This window comes from Apostichopus japonicus, chromosome 5 (genome assembly GCF_037975245.1).
Source record: "Apostichopus japonicus isolate 1M-3 chromosome 5, ASM3797524v1, whole genome shotgun sequence".
Classification (NCBI taxonomy): domain Eukaryota; kingdom Metazoa; phylum Echinodermata; class Holothuroidea; order Aspidochirotida; family Stichopodidae; genus Apostichopus; species Apostichopus japonicus.
Window position 1 is genome coordinate 14,806,727 of NC_092565.1, and position 13,241 is coordinate 14,819,967.

At 38.6% G+C, this 13,241-nt stretch overlaps 1 long non-coding RNA gene across 1 annotated transcript; it reads left to right on the top strand.

Annotated features, from left to right (window-relative positions):
• Positions 1 to 1,518: 1,518 nt before the first annotated feature.
• On the top strand, positions 1,519 to 11,369 carry LOC139967784 (uncharacterized). Its single transcript, XR_011793152.1, has 5 exons — positions 1,519 to 1,739; positions 4,833 to 4,932; positions 5,174 to 5,353; positions 6,235 to 6,445; positions 10,081 to 11,369. It is a non-coding gene; the product is annotated as an uncharacterized lncRNA (long non-coding RNA).
• Positions 11,370 to 13,241: the final 1,872 nt, after the last annotated feature.

Genomic DNA, 13,241 nt, shown 5'->3' on the forward strand with positions numbered 1-13,241 from the left:
AATGATTGTGCATTAGTCATTTGTATTGGTCAAATACTCTTTGGACCGTATAAGACTGACTATGGGACTCTTCAATTATGTCCTTAGAATTCATATGACCTATTGGTTGGGTGGTCCGAGGCGTGCTGGTTTTAATTATGGCCTTACGTTTTTTGTTTTTTTTTAGGTCCCGTTACATTGATTTATGAAGTGATGATTTAGTGGTCAGTTTAATTGGTCAAGCACTCTTTGGATCGGGCAAGACCATTATGGTACCCTTCTACAATGGCCTTGGACTTCCTATGACCCATTGGTTAAGTGGTCCAAGGCGTGCTGCTGGTCTTGACTGGGCCTAAAGATTTTTGCAGGTCTATTTACATTCATTAACGAAGTGATGATTTTGTGGTCAGTTTAATTGGTCAAGCACTCTTTGGACCGGGCAAGACGCATTATGGTACCCTTCTACATTGTCATTAGAGTTCATGTTAACCATCGGTTTGGTGATCCAAGGCGTGCAGCATGGATTAGGGTCCAAAGCTTTTTCGTGGTCCTGTTACACTCATTAAAGAAGTAATGATTTAATGGTCATTTAAATTGGTCAAGCACTCTTTGGACCGGGCACGGCGCATTATTGTACTCTTCTACAATTTCCTTAGAGTTCATGTTAACCATCGGTTTGGTGATCCAAGGATTGCTGCATGGATTAGGGTCCAAAGCTTTTTCGTGGTCCAGTTACACTCATTAAAGAAGTAATGATTTAGTGGTCATTTAAATTGGTCAAGCACTCTTTGGACCGGGCAAGACGCATTATGGTACTCTTCTACAATGTCTTTAGAGTTCATGTTAACCATCGGTTTGGTGACCCAATTAGGCGTGTTGCATGGATAAGGGCCCAAAGCTTTTTCGTGGTCCCGTTACACTCATTAGAGAAGTAATGATTTAGTGGTCATTTAAATTGGTCAAACACTCTTTGGACCGGGCATGACGCATGATGGTACCCTTCTACAATGTCTTTAGAGTTCCTATGACCCATTGGTTGGGTGGTCCATGGCGTGCTAGTTTTGATTAGGGCCCAAATGTTTTTATTTCAGTTCCCGTTACATTCATTTAAAAAAATGTTAATTTAGTTGTCATTTTAATTGGTAAGCACTCTTTGGACCGGGCAAGACGCATTATAGTATCCTTCTACAATGTGTTAAGAATTCATATGACCCATTGGTTAGGTGGTCCAAGGCGTGCTAGTCTTGATTAGGGCCTAAAGTGATTCTTTTCAGGTCCCGGTACATTAATTTAAGAACTGATGAAGTAGTGGTCATATTAGTTGGTCAAGAACTATTTGGACCGGGCAAGATGCAATATAGTACTCTTCTTCATAGTCATTAGAGTTCATGTGACCCATAGATAAACCTCTTTCCACGACCAAATGTTGAACATCTTGTAAGAAAGCTTTTGTCTTGCCAGAGGTGTTACGTCGATACCATTGTCGAATACGTAACTGAATAGGTAGCAGTTACTCATTCGCGAATATCGAACGAGGAACAGGGAATAAGTATCTAACTTCACACCGGTCAAAGTTTAAGCTAAGGAGCGCGAATTATGATCTGTATATAAAGCTCACGAAAAGTTGCACGAGCAGTTCGCTTCCTGGCAGCCGTTGGCTAACAATTCATACGTTATTGTAATTTGTAGCCTATTCTGTACGGGTAGTAACTGCCAAAGAATTTGAATGGCGAAGGTTGTTCATTAGTTTTGTGGAGCAAGTTAGTAATAGTACTTCACATTGTTTGAGTCAGCGAGCTTGAGAAATTAGGCTAGCCTATCATATATAGTATCGCTTAGGCCTAACGATAGGCTAGCTGACGTAGGCACTGGCGTCTATAGTAAGATGGAATGCTAACCTAGGCCCAATATAATATTCACTAGACAATTTACGTACAATTTACGACAATTTATCTTCCGACAAAATACTAAACCTAGCTGGTTGGGCCTAATTACTTTCTGGTTAAGTCTAGTACTATTAGGGTATGCCTAACTTAATAAATTGGCCGTGGCTATTTTTACGACTAGTGGTAACAATAATTTATCAACTATTCTTACAACATTGGCGAATTCAAGCGCAGTAAAGTAAATAAAGCAACTGCGCATGTAGTAGGGGTAAACCTAACCCTAAACACTAACCCTAACAGGAATTTCGGAAATTATTGTTACTCCTAGCCTAGTCGTAAAAATAGTACTCCTAGTCGTAAAAATAGCAACGTTAAAGCAACTGCGCATGCGTATTTACAAATTATTCTTACGACCAGTCGTAAGAATATAGCCACTTAATTTGTAATTAATTGTCTTTAAATTCCTACCAGAGTAGCCTACCATAGCCTAGGCTATGCCATCTAGCACTTAACAGTAACACATTCTCAAGAAACTAACTCGCAACCGGACAAATTAGCTTAGGATGATAGCTCTCTCTCATTGCTTTTTTTTCCCATCATGACAGACCGGCTCCTGTTAGATATTTAATTATTTTTGTAGGGTTAAAACAAACAATTTTCAGGGGAGGAAAAGAAAGACCCAAGTTGGCTGAGGAAAGAATTCATTTAGGTAGTGAAGCAACTGTACGTAGTAAATGTATCTTGTGATTTAAGAGAGTTTGGTGAAAGAAAGGAACATATTTCAAAGAGACACTTGTAGAAATTGAAGAAACTGGTAAATGGGAAAACAACAATTTTAGGGGAGGAACCAAGGAAGGCATATACCTATACTATGGGCTAAAGTTATTTCATTCCTACAATGAATGCCATACAACCCATAACCACTATGGATTCCACGCATGTTAATTACCCCATGTTCGCATACAAACAAACAGGCCTATTCACAAACACTTTTCATCTTTCAATCACTGAACAGTTACACAAGTACAGTAAGGTACCTGGTCACATTTTCTATTTTCCTTCATACTATCACAACTTTCTTTAGCTTACTCTACCAAGAAAATATGCCGTCAGAGCCTACAGAACAACAGTCCCTCCAATGAAAATAGTATGTTAGTTTCTTTTAATAACCATGTTATTTTTCACCCTTAACGTTACCTTTTGTAATGTTATTGAATATGCATTCATATGTACGTGTGCAAACGATGCACTACATTGTATAATCTGCACCTGTATGTTAATGAGCTGTTACATATTGGTATATAAGTTAAAGCATGCCGTCTGCTCATCCTTGTTCACCCTGTCTCTCCATCTGTCAACAAGTAACCTTGGACATGTCGTCCTATATCTGTCCTTTACAGGCTACAGCATGATGTAATGCAATAAATTATAACATGTTATTTGTTAATACTCTATGTCAACTGTGTTCTACTTGATTGCTTAAAGAACTCATACCTAAACAAGGATACATGACACCTTTCTCCCTTAAATCTTTCCCTACAGTTATTCCACTTACAACATCTATTCTTTCCACATAGTCTAGCCAATATGTCTCCCATGAAAAACCTTAGTTAACTTCCCTGAAAATGTTAATTTCCCATGAAAACGTACAGTACTTGACTCCCTATGATGAAGGGAAAGTAAGTTACTCAACTTTTTAGTGGGAGGAAAATAACGTTGTTAGGGGAGGGAACAAATGGCCCCAGGCTAGGCCTACCACCCAATGAAAATGGGAAAACCTAGGCTAGCATACCAAAGCGGAGGCTAGATAGAGATCAGGACGAACTAGCTTATCCTAGGCTTGTTATACAAGCAACGGTACTTTGTAAAATGAAATTCTCCAGCAATTAGGCCTAGCTCTGTGGTCTAATTGATGTTGGTGATGGTTCAAGTATGGAGAAAACTCTCCATGCAAGCTGATGTTACCTAGCATAGGCAACTAAATTGATATACATGTATTAATTTGATCAACTAGCATAATTTTGACCTGAAGCTAGGCTTAACAGTATTGGTCCAACTCTTGGCATATCTTTATCAGATCATAGACTTCTTTTGATGCCTAGGCATGATTTTATAGTCGGCAGAACTGTATCACTGAAACTTTGATTATTATTAAACGGAATTCAAACTTTGCTAAATCGACCTCTCATTGTTGAGTAATTGTCTTTAATTTGGTTTTTAATTTGAAACATTGAGGTGTGAGGAACACAGCTCATGGTAAACACATATTAAGAGTATTGAGATATAAGTACGTTATATATATAGTACATTATCTCTGTCCTTGTTGATATAGAATATTATTACACAGGTGCTAGAAGTCATGGAAGCACATGAGGGTTTACCATGAATATACCAATATGTTGTTGGTACTTGTGTAAGGCTGAAAAGCCAGTCTTCATCTCTGCTAAGTGTACATGTTGTAGCTTAAGTGTCGGTCCTTAATTCACTTATCAAGTTTCTTGTTTCAAGAATGATGTTTATTTCAGATATTTTTCAATTTTCCAGTTCTTCATGAATGTGCTTGCTAAGTTTGTTTAAACTAGTACATGCTCTCTAAAACTGTTTGGCTGATGAAATGTTCTCAAAATTGTGTTCAATTCATTCCTTACTATTGGCTTGACCGTTATAGTGAACAATGTACATCAAAGGAAGTTTTGGCATTTTGTGAAGTACTCCATATGTAGGTTTGATAGCAATGTCTAGTAAGATTCATTAATAAGTCATATATTGCAAGTATTAAAAATAAACAGGCACTTAGTAACAAAAAGAGGTACAGTTTATTCATGTTTGTAAACATTCATCGGAAAGGTATCTGCATACGCAAACTGGGAGATGATCTTATGTAAAACTACTAAAAAAATTACTAAAATTTATTTCACACCATAGGTATATACTGTATACATATTGCTTTTATATTTGTCTTTACAGCATTGCATTGGCCACACTGATTCACAAGAAGACTCCATGAACTGCCTAACATCCTGCTGGAGGTCTGAGACATTAAAGATTCTGTAATGCTTCCATTTGGGTATGCAGTTTACTATAGTAACACAGAAATATTTAAGCTCTGGTATTTGTTTCGTTTATTTCTGCCGTTAAACCACAATGATGTACATTTGTTTATACATAGTTATATCAATGAGGCAGCAGTCAGGGTTGTTTAGGTAGTCAGGGGGAGGGAGGAAGGGAGGGAGTGGATAAAAATGAGTCTAGTTGCAATGTCTACAGTATCTGCTTTCCAATATATGAAATCTTCTTATCTTTTACAGTACTGTCTCAGGTGAAAGAAGAAGATGAAGAAAATGTCAGGAAAATTGTGAGTCTTGGATGTCTGTAATGAAGCTGGATCAGGTTTAGAACAAGTGGTTGAGAGATCATAAACTCCACCAAAAATGAGAAGATCCTTCAAGCCTGTCCTCTACAGAGAGATCTGGAAGTGTTATCTCGAGGTGATTTAACACATCAGTGTGAGCCAGTATCATGAACATCAGTCTTGTCCTCTCAACAGTTGATTGTTGTCAAGATCAGTGCTAAATGTAGGAGATGCGGTGCCTTAGCCTGTTGGAAGCAGTCGGTATTTGGTTTTGTCTGTTTTTGTGCTTAATGTACGAGACACGGTGCCTTAGCCTGTTGGAACCAGTCGGTATTTGGTGTTGTCTGTTTTTGTGCTAAACCTACAAGACACTGCCTTAGCCTGTTGGAACCAGTCGGTATTTGGTGTGTTCTGTTTTGGATAAATTAAAGAGACATTGTGCCTTAGTTTGGTGGAATGAGTAGCTAATTAGTGTGGTCTGTTTGTGCTTAATTGAAGAGGATCGAGTGGTGTGATAATTTGTTGGTAATTAGTGTGGTGTGTTTGTATTAAATTTATAAGTTTAATTGCCTTAGTTTATTGATATGGGTTGCTAACTAGTGTGGTCTGTTTTGTGCTAAATTAATGAGACCTGGTGCCTTAGTCATTTTGTAGTTAGTAATTTGGTTGTCTTAAATTGATGATTGTTGCCTTAGATTGTTGGAAAGGGTTGCCAATTAGTGTGGTCTGGGTTGTGGTTGTTGTCAAGATCAGAAAACTCAAAGATGAGCTGATTTGATGGAAAAACACCAGCTAAGCTGGATAGCTGCAATATACAGTCAAAGTTAGTCATAAGAAGGAAAGGTTCCTAAAAGTGTAATATATATTTACTTATGTTTCCACCAGTAAAGTTTCAATCACAGCCTAAAGTTTGTTGGAATTAGTTGCTTATTAGTGTTTAATGTTTTGTGCTAAATGTTCGAGACTTACTTTGAAGAAAATTGGCTAATTTCTTTTGCATTCCTCTCCTTTCATTAGGGATCTGAGGATTATGTTGGTCAACAGTTAGCTTTTTGACATAGCGCCACCCCATCATCCTTCACTCTATTACTTACCCGCCATTTACAAAACGTACGCGTCCTTGGATACCAACACAACGCTACCGAGTACACTTTTGATTCATAGTGTGTCTCTCCAAAGTTCCTATTCTTTCTGTCTGCCGTCTTAGGCTGGAGACTAATTCTTTCTGGTAAGTGAAGTCTATGATAAATTTCATTGTATAGAAGCCATTTAAAACCCGTAGGGAGGGGCTGTTTTGCCAATATGACAACCCCTTACCCACCTATAACCGCCCCCCTAGTCGAAAACCTAACCCTCTCTGATTTTGGCATAGACATTAATGACTGGATCCCTGAACAAAAATAGCAGAAAAAGACAAAGTCCAAACTCCGTTGAAATAAACCCATCTCCTAACTCAAAACCAACCACCAAAAAGTCCGCTCAAACAATCACTGTACCAGGAATCTTACCAGAACTATCAAAAAAGCCAATAACACTTGCTAAACTTATCAATGAAGAAAAACCAAATGCCATGATCTCAAATATAAACGTCTTCGTAGTAACAACATCCTAATCACCCCCATGACCCTAAATCTGCAAATATCCTCCTGAAACCATGGACTAAACTAGGCAACCCCAAACCAAGAATCCCCCGAAAAGTAAGACAAAGAAACTTCTCCGTAGAACCCTGTGGCATAAACCCTGAAATTCAAATCAAAGATATTGAACAAGAACTCAAAGACCAAGAATACACCCCCAATACAACTTAAAGACTCATTAGTCATGCCACAAACAATCCAACTTGGAAAGTAAAAATAACGTTTGAAGAACAAGAGCCTCAACAATCCCTAATCAAACACGGTTTCTACTAAGGATACTATAAACACAAAACAGAAGAATACCATGAACCCCCCAAATCACTCAATGTTTCAAATGTCAACTTTTTGGACACACCCACCATACTTGCAAAAATCAAACCAGATGTCTCAGATGTGGCGAAAACCACAGAGTTGAAGACTGTCCCGAACCAAAAGAAAACACAAAATGTGCCAATTGCTCAGGGACTCATGCCGCCCTTTACAAATGATGCCCAAAATTTAGGGAAGCTAAAACTGAAGCTATAATAACAAACAACAAAAACAAAGAACCTACGCGAATGTAACCAAATCTACCCCAAAATTGAAATAAGAAATAATATCGCCACTGAAGAAAAACTTTCTTCCTTTGTCGCAACCTTTGTAATTGAATTAGTACAATACACCTTCCAAAAAGCCGACAGTAATATTAAATCCAACGACCTTGCCAGTTACGCCACAGTGTTAGCACTAAAACACCTAAACTTAAATATCCCAGAAACTGTAATTATGGAACATCTCCACCAACCTTCAATATTTAGCCCTCCTCAATCACCTACATGACAAGCACACTCCCTCCTTTGGTCAAGTTCCTCCACCTAAACATCAACAGTATCCTTCCAAAATTAAGCCTCCTACTTATTATATTCACCAACCACTCCCCGGAGATCATTTCGTTAAACGAAACTAACTAAATACAAATTCCCACCTTAGCATCCCTGGTTACCAAACTTTCAGACACGATATCTCTCGGTCTATGGGAGGAGTACTTATTGCTGAAAAAAACAACCTCAAAGCCACCCTCCTCCCAAACCCAACCCAAACAAACAATTGAAATTGTACTGGAAGAGACAATAAACCTCTCCACATTATTGGCTTTTATAGTCCCCAAATGAGCCCATATCCACAATAAAAAAACGTTCTAATAAAAACACAATACTACTAGGAGATCTAAATGCCCACCACATCATTTTTGGTAGCACCAAAATATCTGAAAATGGCATATCCCTCTTAGAAATATGTGATAAACACAACTTAACAATAACTAACCAAAATACCAAAACTAGGATAAACCTGATAAACAATAATACTGAACTACTTGACTACGCCATAACCTCAAACCACCTGCAACTAAACTCATTCTATTCAAATCCTAGAAGATAACCTAATCAGTGACCAGTGTCCACTCCTTTTTGAGCTAGACATAAACCTCAGTCGCATCCAAAATAGGAATTAACGTATAATTACTATAAAACAGACTAGACATCATTTAAAAAGGAACTCGTAACAAACAACACTATCCCCAATTACCACAACAACAAGCTAAATTACATCGGCATATATAGTGACAGCATTGCCCAACATATCTTCAATACCTTAAAAAAACACTGCCCCTTAAAAACAAAACAGAAACCGAAAACTAAATAGGAATATTCTTACACTAATTAACTCAGATGTCGCCTACATAGAACCTATATGATCTCCCCAGATCCAACTCTAAAAACCCAAATTTAACCAACTTAAAAAACAAATAAATAGACAAATATTGTCGGTCGACCAAAACCGAGTCCAAAACAAATGCGATTCAATCATTAATGACAAAAACCCAAAACACTTTTGGAAAAAATTTAAAAAATATCATAAACCCATAACAACCCCAAACACAGGTAATACAGACCAATGCCTTAGAGATAAAATAGGTAACCTGATCACAAAAACTTAAGACCAAATAAAGCTTATTGAATCGTACTTGAAAACTATATTCAATATCTTAGATGGCCCACCATACGACAACAGATTCCAACACGAAAAAGACCGTACAATTATCTGTAATGCAACCAGCTTTATCCCCGACTTCTAAGGATGTCTCAACAAAAACATCTCTCTACTCAAAGAAATAGATATGAACAATTGGTATAGTGCCACTAAGTATGCAAAAATGCCTCCTCCCCTGGTCATGACAACATAAATGACCTAATGCTAAAAGATTCCCCTCTGTCGGCCTCCGATATTCATTAATTCTCATATTTTCCCATTATTAAACAAACTCCTTTTTTCCAAACCCTGTGGAAATCTGCCAAAATGATTTTAATACCGAAACTAAGTAAAGACACACCAAAATTCAAAACTATTGACCAATTGCCGAAACTGCCGAGTCCATTTGGAACCTGGGAATTGAACCCTGCTACTGAAACAAATGTTTTCCATCAGAGCATAGACAATGATTCAGAGAAATATGGCATTTATATTAATAATCTGTTGTTTTCTTTTACAAATTTTTCTCTTTGGTTAAACAATGAGTGAAAAGATTCATTCAGTTGGAAGCAGCACTGCCCTTTTCACCCCCTTTTTTTTGGGGGGGGGGGGGGTGGAGAGAAATATTAGCCCTTAGGGTCTGAAAATATTACAATAGGATTATTGTAGTGGACAGGACAGACAACAGTTATTTTTGCTCATAGCTGAATGTATGATGTCCAGGGATCACAAGGAAGTATCAAAAGCCCGATCAAAAATGCCGTTTTTATTGTACTATCGAAATTTGTCAGAATAAAGAAATTGAAAGCCAAAATAAAAAGAGTTTATCTGGCCTTGTAGACTGATTGAACCAGTCTCTGTCTTCTCCAAATAATAGAAAGTGGGTATCCATTTCTGTTTGTGACAGCAACAACAAAAAATGACTGCAAATTATCAAGTTTTTGTAAACTTTCTCTATTCAGGGATTCAAATCTTAAATTCCACTCCAATATACCCCCCTACTTATGAACTGTCAGGTAGCTCAAGCTGACAAACTTACTACAAAGATGAGAATAGGCCTTATGTGGTTCCTAATTGAATGACATTTCTCACAATTAATTGAATTGACTTCCCCCACCCTTCGACTACTCTCACCCATGGAAAATACCCTCCACCCAAGAATACTTTAAAAAAAAAGGCCATGGCTTACCAAGAACCTCTTTGCGTTAATTTTCAGATGCCAATGAACCTTCCATCAGCAAATGAATGGCGCAACTCGGTCTGAAGGACAATCAACCGCTGGTGGACTTAAAGCTGTCACCGTGCAAACCGCTCTTCTTTGACATAGTGCTGAACCATATAGAGTTTCCCTCCTTGGACGAGAAACCGTCTTGTTTAGAGAAAAAGAAGAAAAAAACAGCATCTTCATTTGATGGGGCTTTAAAGTTTTAAAAATGGGTTTCGGTGGTTGATTTCTTGGTCAACAAACATTGTGGTGCTTGACCAACTGACACTTTATGGGGATGTTAAGGTGACTGAATTTGATATTGGCAGGAGTTATGGATGGTGGTTGGAAGGACCAGGGGTGGGGGAGGGGGTGGTGAGGCGAAGGATCGAGAAGGAGAAATGAAAGTGAAGAGGGAGAATCTTTGAATTGAATTTTCAGTTTGCAGCAGCACAGGTTTACTGATAAGGCTTTATTTAAAGAAACTTTCAATAATGCACTCTTTGTGTATATAATTTGGGGTGTAGTAGTCGGAGCGGGGGGGGGGGGGGGTGATTGAGACGGCAATGAAAGGGAGCAACCTTTCCACATTTATGTTGTTTGTGCTATGGTAGTATCGTTTCCTTTTTCAAACTGGAGGGCAAAAATGTAAAAGTTAAGAGTTATCTAAAACTAATTCAAAATCAGATTTAATTAATCAATGAAAGTTAAAGAAAATAATATTGATGGTAGCAGGGGTGCCATGGTATTATTGTAAACTGAATCATCAATCAGCCATGGAAGGCCACCTCCTTTTTATTGGGAACTTATTCTCAAGCAAACCTATGGATTCAAGCCCTGTCTGGCTAAAGTAAGATGGGGTTATTATTTTTATCTAGGAGAAATCCATTCTTTTTCCCCTCATGTGAAAATGGTCTTCCAAATGTTTAAAAAACAAAATGTCCAAAAAGAATGTACCGGTGTGAATTGGATAGCCCACCTGGTGTGAAGTAAAATGCCATAGGGCATATCCCATATGTACATGTGACTGCTTAGCATCATTAAATAACTGCCCTCCAGGCTGATATTATAAATAATAGAAACATTATAGAAACTAACTGTCTGTTGTCACCCAACCATCTCAATAGTAGATGCAGGTATCACTAAGAATGTTTATGATAGATGTATTGCATGTTTTGATTAGTATTTGATAAGGGATAACCTGTTACTGGACAGGTAGTTGAAGGGTATTAACTGTGGTGGGAGGGATGAAGAAACATCCTGCCCATGAACTGATTTGTCATTAAAAAAAAAAGAAGTTACTTCCAAGCATCACTCTCTTCTTTTTCTTCTTTTTACTGGAGTATTGTAAAAGGAAAAGCAGAGGTTGAGTTTGAGCCAGGGACCTTGAGATGCAAAAGCAAAAGTCTTTACCACTAGACCATTAGGTGGGCCTCTGGTTTTAAATGCTTTACAAATATTTAAAGATCCTGCTGTTTGGACTTAGTCGTTTTTGTAAAAGATTTTCTCCACTCCCTCACCCCCGAATAGCTAGTCAGGGGGAGGGGTGGCGGCGAACTCCACTTGTCTGCGCGTGAACCTTGTCAGGGGGGAGGGGGTGGCGGCGAACTCCACTTGTCCGCGCCTTTACCCTGTCTCCCCTTCGGTACTCACCTTATCCACCTGTCAGGAGGAGGGGGACCGCCCGCCTTCGGGATTCACCTTATCCACTTGTCAGAACTCCTTTTGCGAATACTCACCTGGGACTTGAACCGATGCAATCCAAACCAATCGCTTACTGAACGATGGAACTACCAATTACACCATTTCGGTTCCCTCTGGAGAAACTTCGTTTCTTATATTTATACTTCCACTCCCTCTAGAGAGTAGAAAAGTAAAAGGCTCTGCCTGGACATGAACAGCAGACATGGAGCTTGTCTGGGAATCGAACCGGAGACATGGAGTTTGTCTGTCTCTCTCCAGTCCAGAGCACTACCAACTGCGCCACTAGAACTGTTGAGAATTAATGCTCGTTTCTAATATTTAAACTTCAAAGTCCAGAATGGAATCAGTAAAAGAGCAAAAATATAAAATGCTCTTTCTGGGGTTCGAACCGGAGACATGGAGTTTGTCTGTCTCTCCAGTCCAGAGCACTACCAACTGCGCCACTAGAACTGTTGAGAATTAATGCTCGTTTCTAATATTTAAACTTCAAAGTCCAGAAAGGAATCAGTAAAAGAGAAAAAATATAAAATGCTCTGTCTGGGTTTCGAACCAGAGACATGGAGTTTGTCTGTCTCTCCAGTCCAGAGCACTACCAACTGCGCCACTAGAACTGTTGAGAATTAATGCTCGTTTCTAATATTTAAACTTCAAAGTCCAGAAAGGAATCAGTAAAAGAGCAAAAAATCAAAATGCTCTGACTGGGGATCGAACCAGAGACAGAGAGTTTGTCTGTCTCTCTCTACAGAGCACTACCAACTGCGCTACTAGAACTGTTGAGAATATGCTGGTTTCTAATATTTAAACTTCAAAGTTCAGAATGGAATCAGTAAAAGAGTAAAAGTATAAAATGCTCTGTCTGTGGTTCGAACCGGAGACATGGAGTTTGTCTGTCTCTCCAGTCCAGAGCACTACCAACTGCGCCACTAGAACTGTTGAGAATTAATGCTCGTTTCTAATATTTAAACTTCAAAGTCCAGAATGGAAGAAGAAAAAGAACAGAAAAGCAAAATGCTCTGTCTGGGGATCGAACCGGAGACATGGAGTTTGTCTGTGTCTCTCCAGTCCAGAGCACTACCAACTGCGCCACTAGAACTGTTGAGAATTATTGCTCGTGTCTACTTAAAGAGAGGTTTTGAGAGCACCAACAAAGGTGTGAACATATATTATTTTTAAACCCCCCTTTTCAATGGGGTTAAACATAGTAAGTCTCCTTACTTTATCAGTTTTCCCGTTCGAAATAAATCAAAATAGTACTTTGGATCTTATCTGTAAAATCTTTTGGAGGGCTAGGCAGATTCCTTTGGGACCACGTATCTCCCGAACGGAAGCAGATATGGACCTGGGAGATGCAAATTTGGGCTCCTGAGCATCGGTTAACCCATGTTACGTCATTTGGGCGAAATCGATTTTGGGTCGATTTTTTGTCAGTTTTGGCAAAAACTGCAAATCAGGTTTTTTGCCCCCACGCC